General features: G+C 47.5%; 1 pseudogene; it reads left to right on the top strand.

Annotated features, from left to right (window-relative positions):
- Positions 1–993: 993 nt before the first annotated feature.
- On the top strand, positions 994–12,861 carry LOC123078893 (PH, RCC1 and FYVE domains-containing protein 1-like; annotated as a pseudogene).
- The last annotated feature ends 2,422 nt before the right edge of the window (positions 12,862–15,283 follow it).

Here is a 15,283-nt window from a genome sequence, read left to right as displayed (position 1 = left end):
TGACCATGCAATCCTTTGTTGACTGTAGCCACAACCACCACAGTTGGCACCGTTTGTACTGTAGTAAGGAGGCCTACGTGTGTCGTATGTTTGTCCTGGCTATGCAACTGCATGGCTCCACGTTTGCGAGTTCGAAAACATTCAAGAGGGTGCATGTAAATTATCCCTGTTCACCATATACCTTATTGTTTTTCTAAATTGCTACTCCCTCTGATCCAAAAAAGTGTCGTAACTTTGAACTAAGGTTAGTTCAACTTTAATTCAAAGTTGCGACAGTTATTTTAGATCCGAGGGAGTCATAGTTTTGGAGCATTTCAATTCTTATTTCTTGGGAATTCTTCCTACAATGTTCTTTGAACCATATATGACTTACATTTGCCAGGCTCATATGAAATTCATTCTTGTGAGTCACAAACCTCTTTTTTTCCTTACCTGGGAGTTAGTTTCAGTTTGGACCATCCATTTCGCCACGCGTTGATGTTTTGCACCACATTTTAGAAAATGTACCACTCCACACTCTATTTTACATCAAAGTTGACACTTTGTACTACAACATAATTTCGCTTACAAATATGACAACATTGTTGGGCTCACATAACTGGGCTACATGGCAAAGTAGTGCTACCATTTAACCATCACATCAAAGATGTGGCATTACCGAATACAGATAAGTGAGTAATTTTAAAAATCTCCCATGCACGACCCCTAGCAGTGTCAGTGTCCTCGTGCGCTCCACAGCCAACGGATTTCAACCCCACGGCGTCCAATCACCGTGCTGCCAGTGCCCCCCCCTCCCCCGTACCCGCGTACCTTCACCACCACCACCGTAGCCTAGCCAGGCACAGTGCAGACGGCCGCACAACAGCCCAGCCCAGCCCCAGCTAGCTAGCGAGCAATCACAACACAGCGCAGAGCGCAGCGGCAGAGCCGCACGCGTAACAAACCTAGCACCAGCAGCTCCGGGGAAAAAGGCCTCGGCGAGAAAAGTGAAGGAGGAAAAAAAAAATAACGCCTCCCCTCCTCCTCCCACACCACCCCTCCGCCCTCCTTCCTCCCCTCTCCATTCCTCGCCCTCCCCCACTTCCTCTCGATCTCTCTCCCCAGCTCGCCAGCCGCTTCCTCCCCTCCCAAACCCCTCCCCGCGCCTGGATCCCGCGTGCTCCCGCCTACCCTCGCCGCCTCTCCGGCGGCCTCCTTCGGGCGTGCTCCAGCCGAGGGACGAGTCGGGCCCCATTGGCGCGGGCCGCCGTAGGCAGGCCGTAGGCGTTGGGGGCGAGTCGAGGCGGGTCTCCGGGGGGGCGGGGCGCGATGAGGAGGGCCGTGGGCTGACGCCGATGATGTCGGACGCCTCGTCGGATCTCGGCGGCGGCAGGGCCGGGCCCGTGGAGCGCGACATCGAGCAGGTGAGCGGCCCCGATCCCCCCCCGCTCGAATCGCTGTGGAATTCCCGCTTCTCGCGCGGTCGGGAGGCCTGGATAGTTGGATGTAGATGCATTTCTGTTCTCCGTGTGTTTGTGTGCTCCTGCGTGTGGTGGCCAATTCTGCATCGCCGGTGGCCGCAGCTGTCCCCGGCGATTGAACGGCCCGTAATTCGGGGGAACTAAGTATGGAGATTCAGCTGTGCTACAGTCAGAGCTGTAACTTTTGGCGTCTTGGGTTGGAGATGTTCAAGGGGTATTGATTTGCCAGTGGCCACTTTTTTGGCAGCTGATTGTTAGGTTGCTTGCTAGTTGCTACGCTTCTCATCGAATTGGCTCATGGGCAGCTCTTTTGATCTAACAGGGAGTAGTATGTTAGAATTGCACCCCACCTTGTTTGTGTCTTCATTTTTGTTGTGCGCAAAGTATTGAGCTCTGTTACGTGAGTATCCTTTCAGAGGTTGGGCCAATGGCGAGTTGGATCAGTACTGTATTCCATGTTCTTATTACTGACAGATAATTGCCCCGTGATGGGGTTAGTAAAATTCCTTGCCCCTTTATCGAGATTGCTTTATTCTCCGACCATATGCCTGACATAGTGAAGAATACGGATGCGAAATGCAGCTGTTCTGATCCCATGACGCACACGCTCATGCATAGTCGAGTGAAGCCAAATTTCCCCTATGGCATTTTGTGTTTTTTCACCAACTGAAAGCACATATCTCTTGTGGGAATTGTTGGTTCATGTGGCATATATTGATACATGACATCTTGGCACATCCTTCCATGTTCATTGTTTATCTGTTCTATTGTGTATCGAGAAGTTTGAATACTAGTCTGATCCTCTCTCAATCTTTATTGATTTATATTGCAGTCCCATAATTTGTCGTTCCTTTTCCGTTTCTATGTTATATGGCACCGCTTGAAATGCCAGTTAAAATTGAAAACGTCAATGGGCACATTTGAACGCGTTTGATTGTTCAATGGTGTTTTAAGGCTTCTCCTTTGACATACTATAAAATTACCACTATTTGGCAGGATAGTATTTTTAGATGCTAGTTACTGATGCTTGATACAACCTTGTTCCCATTCTTACCGCAGGCCATCACTGCTCTCAAGAAAGGAGCATACCTGCTGAAGTATGGACGTAGAGGGAAGCCAAAATTTTGTCCCTTCAGACTTTCCAATGTGAGCTTATTAATTTGCTTCATCACAGAATTTTCAAGTCCTTTATGTTTGCCCCATCTCATTTATGAATATCTTTGGCACTCTTTTTGCTCCTCCAGGATGAATCTATATTGATTTGGTTCTCAGGGAAAGAGGAGAAGCAACTAAGATTGAGTCATGTGTCCAGAATAATTCCTGGACAGCGAACTGTGAGTTGCTATTTCAACAAAACCCAATTTTGGGAGACAGATTGATGGATATCATGCTCTACTGTTACGATTCATAATATTGGCTGAAGCAACTATATTTCATTTTGCTCGTTTACTCCTGGTGCTAGCTCCTGAATATTCCATGGGGCTTTCTTCAGCTTTTACCATGATGTGATTCTTCTTCGTTTTAGAGAGAGCTTGCTGCTAATTTATTTTCACTGTGCTCGATTCCACTAATTCACAAGAAGTTCCTATAGATACAAAGCATTTATGATCCAACATTGATAAAACTTTATGGCAAGAAGAGATAACATCATTCTTTCCTGCAAAAATTAAGTTGAATAAACTTCTCAAAGTCCACTTACGAGATCATCTTCTGCACTCAGATATTTAGCGAGGAGGTTCTACTATTCGGAATTGCTGCAAAGCTGTCCTGATATAGTACTTTTTTTGTGATACAGGCGATTTTTCAGAGGTATCCACGACCCGAGAAGGAATGCCAGTCATTTTCTCTCATATCCCATGATAGATCATTGGACATTGTAAGTCATGCCAGTCATTCATGTGTGATGTAACATGTTCGCTTGTTTGCCAACTTTGTTGCATGCTAAATTCATTTGTTAGTCTATATCACCAGCTAATCAATTTGGTAATTTGGTTTTGTCATGAGAAACAGATATGCAAAGATAAAGATGAAGCTGAAGTGTGGTTTGCTGGGCTAAAAACACTGATATCACGTAGTCACCAAAGAAAATGGAGAACAGAATCAAGAAGTGATATGCTTTCCTCTGGTACAACTAGTCCAAGAACTTATACGAGAAGGAGCTCTCCCTTGAGTTCTCCTTTCAGTAGCAATGATAGTGTCCACAAGGTATTTCCCGCCATCCACCCAGCTCATCCATCTTCTCAACACTCTTGTTGTGTGCCGGTCAGGCTGCACTGATCAACCCAAACTCTTCCTCTTCATGTACTTTGATCTTTTCCATTTTTGTGTTTGATGCTACTGGCTTAAGACTTTTTTTCTGAGAAACCTCTGGCTTAAGATTTGAACGGCCACCAAACTTGAGTTGGCAACCATGATACCCATGTTGTATTTTATGGTCTGTACATTCTATATCACATACTGGTTTGTGGCAGCAAAATAAAAATAAATAAAAGTATTTTTTCCTTGATGAAGTCAAAATATATGAAATAATATCTGTGTTCAAGCATGGCAGATCATGCTATTCCCATTTTATTTCTGCTGTCTACATCAATTATTATAGAAAACAATCTTTAACAATTGAACTGCAACAGGATGGCAGCGAAAATTATCGACTCCGGAGTCCATATGGGAGTCCACCGAAGGTTGGCTTGGACAAGGCCTTCTCTGACATTGTATCATATGCAGCCCCACCTAGACCCTTCTTCCCATCGGATTCTAATGTTGGATCAGTTCACTCTGTGTCTTCTGGGCACTCAGATAACACAAATGGGAACTCGAGGGGCATCCCAATGGATGCTTTCCGAGTTAGTTTATCAAGTGCTGTCAGTTCATCAAGTCATGGTTCTGGTCATGATGATGGTGATGCTCTAGGTGATGTTTTCATTTGGGGAGAGGGAACTGGGGAGGGAATTCTTGGTGGTGGCAATTCAAGGGTTGGAAGTTCCTCGGGTGCAAAGATGGATTGTCTTTTACCGAAGCCATTGGAGTTTGCTGGAAGGCTTGATGTGCAGAACATTTCATGTGGAGGAAGGCATGCTACACTTGTCACTAAGCAGGGAGAGGTCTACTCTTGGGGTGAGGAGTCAGGTGGGCGTCTTGGTCATGGTGTGGACTGTGACGTGCCCCAGCCAAAACTTATCGATGCTCTTGCTCATATGAACATTGAGCTAGTAGCATGTGGTGAGTACCATACTTGCGCAGTCACGCTCTCTGGAGATTTGTACACATGGGGAAATGGCACCTTTAATTTTGGACTTTCAGGTCATGGGAATGAAGTCAGTCATTGGATGCCCAAAAGGCTCAATGGACCATTAGAAGGCATACATGTTTCGTCTATTTCATGTGGCCCTTGGCACACGGCTGTAGTAACATCTGCAGGTCAGCTATTCACATTTGGAGATGGCTCTTTTGGAGTTCTAGGTCATGGAGATCGTCAGAGTATTTCGGTACCAAGGGAGGTGGAATCCCTGAAAGGGCTACGGACTGTTCGGGCAGCTTGTGGTGTGTGGCACACAGCCGCCGTTGTTGAAGTTATGGTTGGGAATTCAAGTTCCAGCAATTGTTCTTCTGGCAAGATATTTACATGGGGTGATGGTGATAAAGGTCGTTTGGGACATGGTGACAAAGAAACAAGACTTGTCCCAACGTGTGTGGCTTCTTTGGTTGAGCCTAACTTTTGCCAAGTAGCTTGTGGTCATTGTTTCACGGTGGCACTAACAACCTCAGGGCATGTGTACACAATGGGAAGTTCTGTCTATGGTCAGCTTGGAAATCCACAAGCAGATGGCATGGTTCCTGCGCGTGTTGAAGGAAAACTACATAAAAACTTTGTGGAGGAGATTTCATGTGGCGCTTATCATGTTGCTGTTTTGACTTCCAGGACAGAGGTGTATACATGGGGTAAAGGTGCTAATGGCCGGTTAGGACATGGTGATGCTGATGATAGGAATTCTCCTACACTAGTTGAAGCTCTGAAAGATAAGCAAGTCAGGAGTGTTGTTTGTGGAATTAACTTCACTGCAGCAATATGCATTCACAAGTGGGTGTCTGGAGTTGATCAGTCCATGTGTTCTGGATGTCGCTTGCCGTTTAACTTGAGGAGAAAACGGCATAATTGCTACAACTGTGCTCTTGTATTTTGTCATTCCTGCAGCAGTAAGAAATCTCTGAAGGCTTCATTAGCACCAAACCCAAACAAGCCTTACCGTGTCTGTGATAGCTGCTACGGTAAACTTAATGAGGGACCTGAGACAGATAGGTATTCTTCAGCAAAGCGCGGAGTTATCTTACAAGGGTTCAATGATTCTATCAATGATGATTTGGAGACAAGATCAAATGTCCAATTGTCTAGATTGTCATCAATGGAATCTTTCAAGAACATGGATAGCAGATATTCAAAGAAAAATAAGAAGTTTGAATTTAATAGCAGCCGTGTTTCCCCTATTCCAAATGGCAGCTCTCACTGGAGCGGGCTCAACATTTCTAAATCTTTTGGCTCATCAAAGAAATTTTTCTCAGCGTCGGTTCCTGGATCAAGAATTGCTTCTAGGGCAACTTCACCTGTCTCAAGAAGAACAAGCCCTCCTCGATCTACAACTCCAACACCTACCTTGGGTGGTCTAACATCTCCTAGAGTTGTTGTAGATGGTGCAAAGCCAATAAAGGATAGTGTAAGCCAAGAGGTTATACATTTGAGATCTCAGGTACAGATCTTGATGTTCTCTCTATTCAATCGGTATTTCTAACTTGTGTCCATTATAAGTAAGTAGTATGATTCTATGCATTATTGGTATCATTCTCTAACTGTAACTCGATGAAGCAGTCGTATGAAACCATCAACTCCTAAATGGAAACTCAAAATATCTGGCATAAACTCACATGACAGTAAAGAAGTTTGTACACGCTACTGTTTTTCCTTCTGCTCTCTTTATTTTATGACTGGCCCAGTGTCCAGTCACAGTAGCAAGGTAGAAAGATATTCAGGAACTGACCATTATTATCACAGTAGTTTTCTTTGTAGACTGATAGACCATTATTATGACAGTAACTTGTGAGAGTTTGTTTACTTCTGGAGGTTCTAATCAAGTTCAATATTTCAGGTGGAAAATCTTACCCGGAAGTCCCATCTACTGGAAGTTGAATTGGAGCGAACAACTAAACAGTTAAAGGAAGCTATTTCCATTGCAGGGGAGGAAACTGCGAAGTGCAAAGCTGCAAAAGAAGTAATCAAGTCGCTCACTGCACAAGTAAGATTCCTTATCTGTGAGGATGTTGTTTTCTTATATTACAGCCAGAACCTACTGTACAAACATCCAAAAAATAACAATATAAGTACATTTTTTCACCAAATCTGATGAAATTGAATGGCTAAAAACCAACTCTGTAGATTGGTCAAAGGCAGTTTGCTTCCTTTGACGTAACCAAGCAGCTCATAACTCTTCTGGGTTTTGAGCCTGTGACTTATCTAAATGATGTTCATGTACTATGGAACTAAATAAGGCAACCATACTACTTTAGTGGAGTAGCAAAGGGTGCAGACAAAATAAGTGGTTTGGGGATGTTTTCTATTAACTAACAACAACAGGAATGATGATTTTAAAACTTGAATGATGATACAGTCTAATATGCGAACAATTATTTTTTCTACCATAGTTGAAGGGTATGGCAGAGAAGCTACCTGAAGGAGCAGGAGCAGGAGCAGGAGCAGGGGCAGGGGCAGTTAAGCACAGTAGACTGCTACCACTTTCTGGAGTGCCTGTTAATGACATATCAATGGCAACTGAGAATTTAGGTAGCCCAAGAAATTCAGGAGAGCCATATTTGAACGGGTCTAATGGGTTGATTGTTTCTAATGGACCAAGTTCAGTTAGAAATAAGACTCACCTGGAAGTTGGCAAGAACGGAACCAGACAGCCCGATTCAGACTCTAAGCCTGAGTCTGAATGGGTAGAGCAAGATGAACCAGGGGTCTACATCACCCTTACTGCCCTACCTGGAGGGGCTAGAGATCTTAGGAGGGTACGGTTCAGGTAAATTCCTTCATTCCCATTCAAAATGCAACTATAAATCAGCTGAAGGACTTGTCTATTGGATGTTTATGGGCACATTATCTATACATTTGATTAGTGTAGACTGTCAGACAATGTTCAGCACTTTGTTAATTTGATGTGAGGTAGTATAGCAACTGACCTTTTTTCTGGTCTATCGTATAAGATTCTTTAGTTATTCAGAACAAATTGTTGTTCTGTGTAGGTGTAGCTGTATGACAACCTGTTTAAGTATGAAGTTATTCACAGATTAATTATATACTTCCTCCGTTCACTTTTGTAAGACCTTTTAGACATTTAAGACAGCACCTACAACAGTTCAATTTCAGCTGTCTTAAACGACTTACAAAAGTGAACAGAGGGAGTAACTAATTCTAGATATAAGAATTTGTATTTGTATTTTTATAGACTCATTTTCATACACATTTTTTGTCTGCTGGACATGAAGGATCAAAGAAAAATTGCAATGATTTCGTAAAGTCGACCCGCTTAGAAACTAGGACGTGTCTAGGTGGCAGCCGTTGGTTCATTAGTAGCCGTGAGCAAACAGCGCGAGCAAACACCACTTAAAATGAAAGTACCGGGCCCCACCTGACAAAAAAGGAAAACATGTCTGGTCCTCCAGCGGATATTTTTCCACACACAAACACACACACCCCACGTATAAAACCTGTCCAATTAATTTCAATACAGTTATTTTAAAAAGCTGTAACATTCGAACCAAGCGTGTAATTAAGATCCGTTTTCACCCATAGTTTCCTCGCAAGTTGCTCTCCGAAACTAGATCCCATATTGGTACGTTTTGACAGACTTTTACCAGAAACAATTTTACTGCTACTATAGGAAGCAACTTTAGTGCTTTAGTGCTATAAGAAGCAACTTCCTGTTTTGTGAAAGTTGCCTATCGCTACTAATTAGCTGCATGCAGTATTGTAGAAGCTGTCTACCATGGTTTCTGAGTTGCCTATCTAGGAAACCAAGCAGTTCACAGTTTTTGAAGTTGTCTTCCTGTGATGTTACATCACTGTGAAAGTTGCATACCATGGTTTCCGGTAATGCTGAATTGCCTACCATTGGTAATTAGTTGCATATAGCACTGTTAAAAGTTGGTGATGTTGCAAAGTTGCCTACCCGGCTACCCCTCTACCTAAGTTGCTTACTGTACTAAAAATTACTGTAGGCAACTTAGCATAATGTTAGGCTAGTCACTAGTCATGGTAGACAACTTAGAGAAAACGCCAGGCTACCTGGCAGTCATGGTAGCCATCTCAGCGCAAACATTATGCTAAACTGGCACTGAAAGTTGTTTCCAATAGCACCAAAGTTGTTTCTGGAGAGAAGTTCATCGAAACATATCAAAATGAGATCGAAGGCCCATTCGGTGAAAATTATCTTAATCCCAATGTTTGGTCCAAAAGTTATAGCATTTTGAAATTTCCAGAAGTGGAATTGATCTACCAAAATAGTAATGCATGTGGTGCAGCATGGGCAGGACTGCAGGTACTTTTTCCTTGCATGTGCCAATCATCTTTTGCTATTTTTGGTAAAAGGGAGAATCAACTTGGGTGTGGTCTTTATATGTAACCAAAAAGTACAGCTGCACTTATAAGAATTCGGGTAGAAACTAATGTTCTGTTGAGATTTTGTGCTATTTAAAAGCTTATTGTAGTTTCTGGAGTTTGATCTTTGCAGCTTTTCACTAATTTCTATTTCTGCGTGCAGCCGGAAGCGTTTCAGCGAGACGCAAGCAGAGCAATGGTGGCAAGAGAACCGAGCGAGGGTATACGAGCTGTATAACGTTCGTGTGGTGGACAAATCAGTCGCCAGTATTGATAGTGATGTACCTCACTGACATAGAGCATGCGTTTGGTTGCGAGGTTAATTAGGGCCTGAAAGAAAGAGGGCTGCTGTTTGGAAAATGTGGGCTTGCATTTTCTTTTACACCCTCTTCCTCCTTTTTCTTGTATGGAAAGTAGATTACCCAAGGAGAAGTGATGTAAATGGTTCGTGGCAGCCGGCTAATCTGCCCTGTAAATGCATAAGCAAGCACACCAATTTAGAGTTTGTTCTTCCTAATTTTCCATTGATCCACGAATATATAGGTCCAAAAGCCGAGCCAGAGATAACGGGCGCAGAACATTTTGGATGCTAATTGTAGATTGAGATGCGAAGTAGCCATGCAAGAGTTAAGCTTTATTTTCATTGTGCTGAGTGCCCTTGTCATTTTTTAATTTCGACTATCCTGCCTGCCTGCCTTCATTTTGTTTCATCCAGTTTTGTTGTAAACTGCACATATGTATGGCATACTTTCCAGTTATCCAAGTCTTCGGGAAAAAACTCAGGTCGCGTGGAGGTGATGCTGATCAGTGTACATGCATTCTCTTCTCGCTACCATTTTGTACAGTGGAGAGGAAAGGAGCGCATTTGTTCGTCCACCTCAGCGGTTTGTTGGGCGGTGATCGATGTTTCCCTTCCTTGCATTTTACCGACGATGGCATATGCGTTTGCTCTTCGATTCTGCGGAGTGTGGTGTCGTCGACAACATAATCTGGGTGTAGCCAGGAGCCCAAGTTGGAAGAGAAGTCAGTATGTACCCCGACCTCACGTCAAGAAACAAGAGCCGATTTAGATTTGGTGTTAAGCGCGCGGTTAGGTCCAACCGCCAAGACACATCACACAACACAAATGACACCAACATTCAGTTAGGTCACAGTAGCTCACAAGTCGCAACGCCCCCTCACCCATACAGACACCATTTCCGTCACTCTTTGCTCGCTTCTGCCTTCCATTCCTAGCAGCCACCTTGACCGGCGATCACCTACTAGAAGATCTTAGTACCCTTCAGATCACCAAGAATTACTAACATTTATAGTTGTAACCGGTGTGAAAATAGCTTAGCACCATTGCCTCTGTTCTAGAAGCGCATTAGCTAGCTACGAACAATCTCAACCTATGGTGAATGGTGGCGTGCGTGCAAGAGTACACTACACGTTCAAGAAAACTTCAGTACTGCCTCATTCAGAGAGCTAATTGTCGAGGCTATTTGTAGTTTCTCAAGCTGTTTCCCGCTCATCTACTGCTTTCACAATCCACACATCGACCCCTCTCACGCGCACTTGCCTCGCCCGCAGCCATGGATCAGGACCTGTCGTCGGAGCTGGACCCGGCGCTCCTCCTATCGACGTCGGCGTCCTCGTCGTCGCCGCAGGACTCCGCGTCGCCGTCCTTCTCCTTCTACCCCCCCTCCCCTCCGGAGTACACCCTCGCCGTCACCAACCTCTCCTGCCCCGCGCCGCGCCGCGCCAACGCCGGTCTCCTCCCGAGGTTCTTGTCTTCCTCCACGCCCCCGGCCGCCGAGGCCGAGGGCCTCCTCAACTCCGTCTCCTTCACCGCGTCCAGCTCCAGCATCCTGGCCGTGGTGGGCCCCAGCGGCGCCGGCAAGTCGACGCTCCTCCGCATCCTGTCCGGCCGCGGCACCGGCTCCGAGATAGCCAAGCCGCCCACCGTGCGCATCAACGGCCACGCCGTCACCTCCCGCGCGCAGCTGCGCCGGACGTGCGGCTTCGTCACGCAGGACGACAACCTCCTGCCGCTGCTCACCGTCCGCGAGACCATCCTCTTCGCCGCGCGCTTCAGGCTCGGCTCCTCCGTGACCGCGCGGGAGCGGCACGAGCGGGTGGAGGCGCTCATGCAGGAGCTGCGCCTGTCCGAGGTGGCCGACAGCTACGTCGGCGGCGGCGGCGGCGAGGCGATGTCGTCGTCCCGCGGGGTGTCCGGGGGCGAGCGTAAGCGGGTGTCCATCGCGGTGGACATGGTGCACGACCCGCCGGTGCTGCTGCTGGACGAGCCCACGTCGGGGCTGGACAGCCGATCGGCCATGGACGTGCTGGCTCTGCTGCACGAGGTGGCCTGCGCGCGGCGGCAGGTGGTGGTGCTCAGCATCCACCAGCCCAGCTACCGCATGCTCGGCTACATCTCGTCGCTGCTGCTGCTCTCCCGCGGCGCCGTCGCGCACTGCGGCTCGCTCAGGTCGCTCGAGGACGCGCTGGCGAGGCTGGGCCACAAGATCCCCGCGCAGCTCAACCCGCTGGAGCTCGCCATGGAGGTCATCGAGCAGCTCCAGGCGGACCACGCCAAGTTCGCTATGCTCAGGGACAACGACCAGTACGAGGAGGAAAGGGAAAGCCCCGGCGTCGCCAACGGCAGCCTTCAGGTCCCCGAGCACGGGTACCGCAGCCGCGCCGTGGAGGTGGCGGCGCTGACAGTGCGCTGCTGGCGCACGATGTACCGCACGCAGCAGCTCTTCGCGGCGCGGGCGGCGCAGGCAGTGGTCGGCGGCCTCGGCCTCGGCAGCGTCTTCTTCCGCGTGCGCGCCGACCCGGACGGCCTGGCGCTCCGGCTCGGCCTCTTCGCCTTCAGCCTGAGCTTCCTCCTCTCCTCCACCGTGGAGGCCCTGCCCATCCTCCTCCACGAGCGGCGCGTGCTGATGCGCGAGGCCTCCCGCCGCGCCTACCGCCTGTCCTCCTACGTGGTCGCCAACGCGCTCGTGTTCGCGCCGTGCCTCCTCGCCGTGGCGATCCTCTTCTCGGCGCCCGTGTACTGGCTGGTGGGCCTCCGCGCCTCCCTCGCCGCGTTCGGGTTCTTCGTGCTCGCCGTGTGGCTCATCGTGCTCATGGCCAGCTCCCTGGTCCTCTTCCTCAGCGCCGTGTCCCCGGACTTCATCCTCGGCAACTCGCTCATCTGCATCTTCCTGGGCGTCTTCTTCCTCTTCTCCGGCTACTTCATACCCAAGGAGAGCATCCCGAGGTACTGGGCCTTCATGTACTACGTGTCCATGTACAGGTACCCGCTGGACCTGCTGCTCATCAACGAGTACGGGGGCAGCACCAGCGAGAAGTGCGTGGCGTGGACGGGAGGGGACGCCATGAACGGCGACGGCGTGTGCTTGAGCACCGGAGGCGACGTGCTGAGGGGCAGAGGGGTGGACGAGGGCATGAGGTGGGTCAACGTGGGGGTCATGCTGGGCTTCTTCCTGGTGTACAGGATCATGTGCTGGGCTGTGCTGGTGAGGAGGGCGTCCAAGACCACTCTCTGATCCTTCCTTCCCTCCCTCCCTCCCCTGTTTTTGTTTGCCAGCTTCACTGGTTTGGATCGGATCATATATACAATCGGCGTTATTTGTTGTTTGCTTTTCTGCTGTACTTTGCTCTTTGTTTAGATGTGCTGAGTAAGAACTGCAATGCAAGTTTGCACTCATGTGTGCAAAATGCTTGATTTGGGTTCATGAAAAGAAAATGTCAACCTGTCTACCTGAACCATGGGCGTCCTTTTACGGAAAGGCTTCTATTCAGTGGGCTGATAATCTGACATGGCACCCGTAGGGTTCCGGTGCGGGTAATGCTCACTCAAACCCGTATCCGTCCCAATACTTTTCTCCTAAATTCTTACTCGTACCTGCACCTCCGGTTTTATATTGTTCTCATACCCATACCCAGCCGCGGGTAATAACGGTGGGCAAAAATACCCATCCCGATCACCTTTCAATTCACATTTTACCATGTATAAATTTCAGCATTTCAGTATGTAAAACACACCATTTCAGCTTGCATATTTAGCATTTCAGCCGAGGCGAGATGGGAAGATGGGGTTTGTGTTCTATGAGTGTGACGACACAATGGATGGGTGAGGGGAGAGTATTTTGTGTGTGGGTTGTGGCTATTAGGCTAGGGTTTTCCATTTTTTGTTAGTGAATGATATAGGGGACCTACATGTTAGATGTGCTAATATACGGGTAGGCGGGTACACGAGTATGTGTATTGTCTTCCTGTACCTGTACCCGGCTTATCCGTTTGGTGCATTTTTTTTCCATTTACAGACCTATGAGTATTTAACTTTCCCAAACCCTTACCCTAATAGGGGTTTTACCCGTCAACATTGCGGGTAGTGGGTACCCATTGCCATGTCGAGCTGACATGTCTGCGTGTGTTGCCTCCGTGACCATCAGATCTGCTTTTGATTGGACGGCTCAGAAGGAACAATATTTTTCGTCTTTTTTCATTGACGTGGACCAATTTGATTTAAGAAAAAGCACCCTAAAGGAAACTGCAAACCAAACATTATAACATTTGCAGTTGCAAACCTATAACTTTACATTTTCTTTTCAGCTCCAGAATTGCAAGCCACCAGACCTTACTTTCCGAAAAACATTGGAAGCAAAACCTATATGAAGTTCTATTGCTTTTGAGACGAGAAGCTCGAAAACTACTTCCTCTGTCCCATAATGTAAGCGCGTGTTTGACACTACTACACTAGTGTAGAAAACACTCTTATATTAGGAATATCGGGTCATGAGGAACAAGATTTTAAGTTTTATTCATTTTACTTTTGTATTCTTTTTTGAGAGAACATTTTACTTTTGTATTCTCTTTCAAATGTTTCGGGAGCAACTAGTTAACGAGCGCTCCTTCGGAGCGCTCGTAACGAGCGGTTCGGGAGCGCTCCGTGCGTGCCAAGTGTCGCGCGCGGAGCGCTCCCGCCAGGGAAAACCAGGTGGCGCGGTTGATTCCCGGTTTTCCCTTTCCGGTTTGTGGTTTCGTGTGTTTTGCACTTTGACCCTCATACTACCACATTTTTCTGTTTTCCCTTTCTGCGCGAAAACATAAAAAAATACCAGTTCGCACGCTTGGTTCCTTGTTTCCCTTTCTCGTTTCCCTTTCTGTTCCCATTATATTTCCGGGTAATGGAGATTTATGGGGTAGTTACGGGCGGGGACTACCAACACTATCAAATGTGACCTTTCAAGTAATGAAAAAAGCAACTTTTTAATGTAAAATGGCATACTTCAGAATTGTTCAATCGTGTGACTTCTTTATAGGCACAGGTGAACACTAGGAGAGGCACAGGTGTATAACTTTACTAAATTGAAGAAAAGCGCCTCCGGCGCGAGGGAACCTCCTGCTCGCCTTCGGCTCGTTTAATTTTTATAAACATCTTGAAGGGGGGGCATAGGTCGAAGTGTGTGTTGGTCGTGCAGCGTGTTGGTTCGTGCGGCGCGTTGTCCATCGCGGTGTGACACGGCGCCTCCGGCGCGAGGGAACCTCCTGCTCGCAATCGGCTCATTTAATTTTTATAAACATCTTGAAGGGGGGGCATAGGTCGAAGTGTGTGTTGGTCGTGCAGCGTGCTGGTTCGTGTGGTGCGTTGTCCATCGCGGTGTGACACGGCACGCGAGGGAACCTCCTAGCAGGTCGTGCAAAAGGCAATCTGCTTTGTTTCGGAACGCACATGTTTGAAGAATGTGCAGTCACGTCTACTTAAGAGCTATGCTTTGTTGACGATGACGATATATAGGTTTGTGCGTGCATGCACATGTGTGCATACTACGAAGGCATTGGTATGTTGCCTCCGGAGGCACGGGTTTGTAGCATGTGAAGTCACGTGTGCGTAGGAGCTAGCCACGGTTGAGGCGCTCTTGGTATGTGTATGTGTGTGGATATTGCCCGGAGGCATGGTGACCCAGGCTTTGGTGGCACAAAGCCATGTCAGCTCTGGAGGCACTTGAGGGTGGTCTCCAGAGTCACGTGTAAGGGTATGTGTGTGTATGGATATTGCCCGGAGGCATGGTGACCCAGGGTTTGGTGGCACAAGGCCATGTCGCCTCTGGAGGCATGAGACGGTGCTTTCCAGAGTCACGCGTAAGGGTATGTGTGTGTGTGTGGATATTGCCCGGAGGCATGG

The sequence above is a fragment of the Triticum aestivum genome, chromosome 1B (genome assembly GCF_018294505.1).
Source record: "Triticum aestivum cultivar Chinese Spring chromosome 1B, IWGSC CS RefSeq v2.1, whole genome shotgun sequence".
Lineage (NCBI taxonomy): Eukaryota > Viridiplantae > Streptophyta > Magnoliopsida > Poales > Poaceae > Triticum > Triticum aestivum.
The sequence above is the reverse complement of the archived record's forward strand: the minus strand, read 5'-3'. Positions and strand labels throughout refer to the sequence as shown.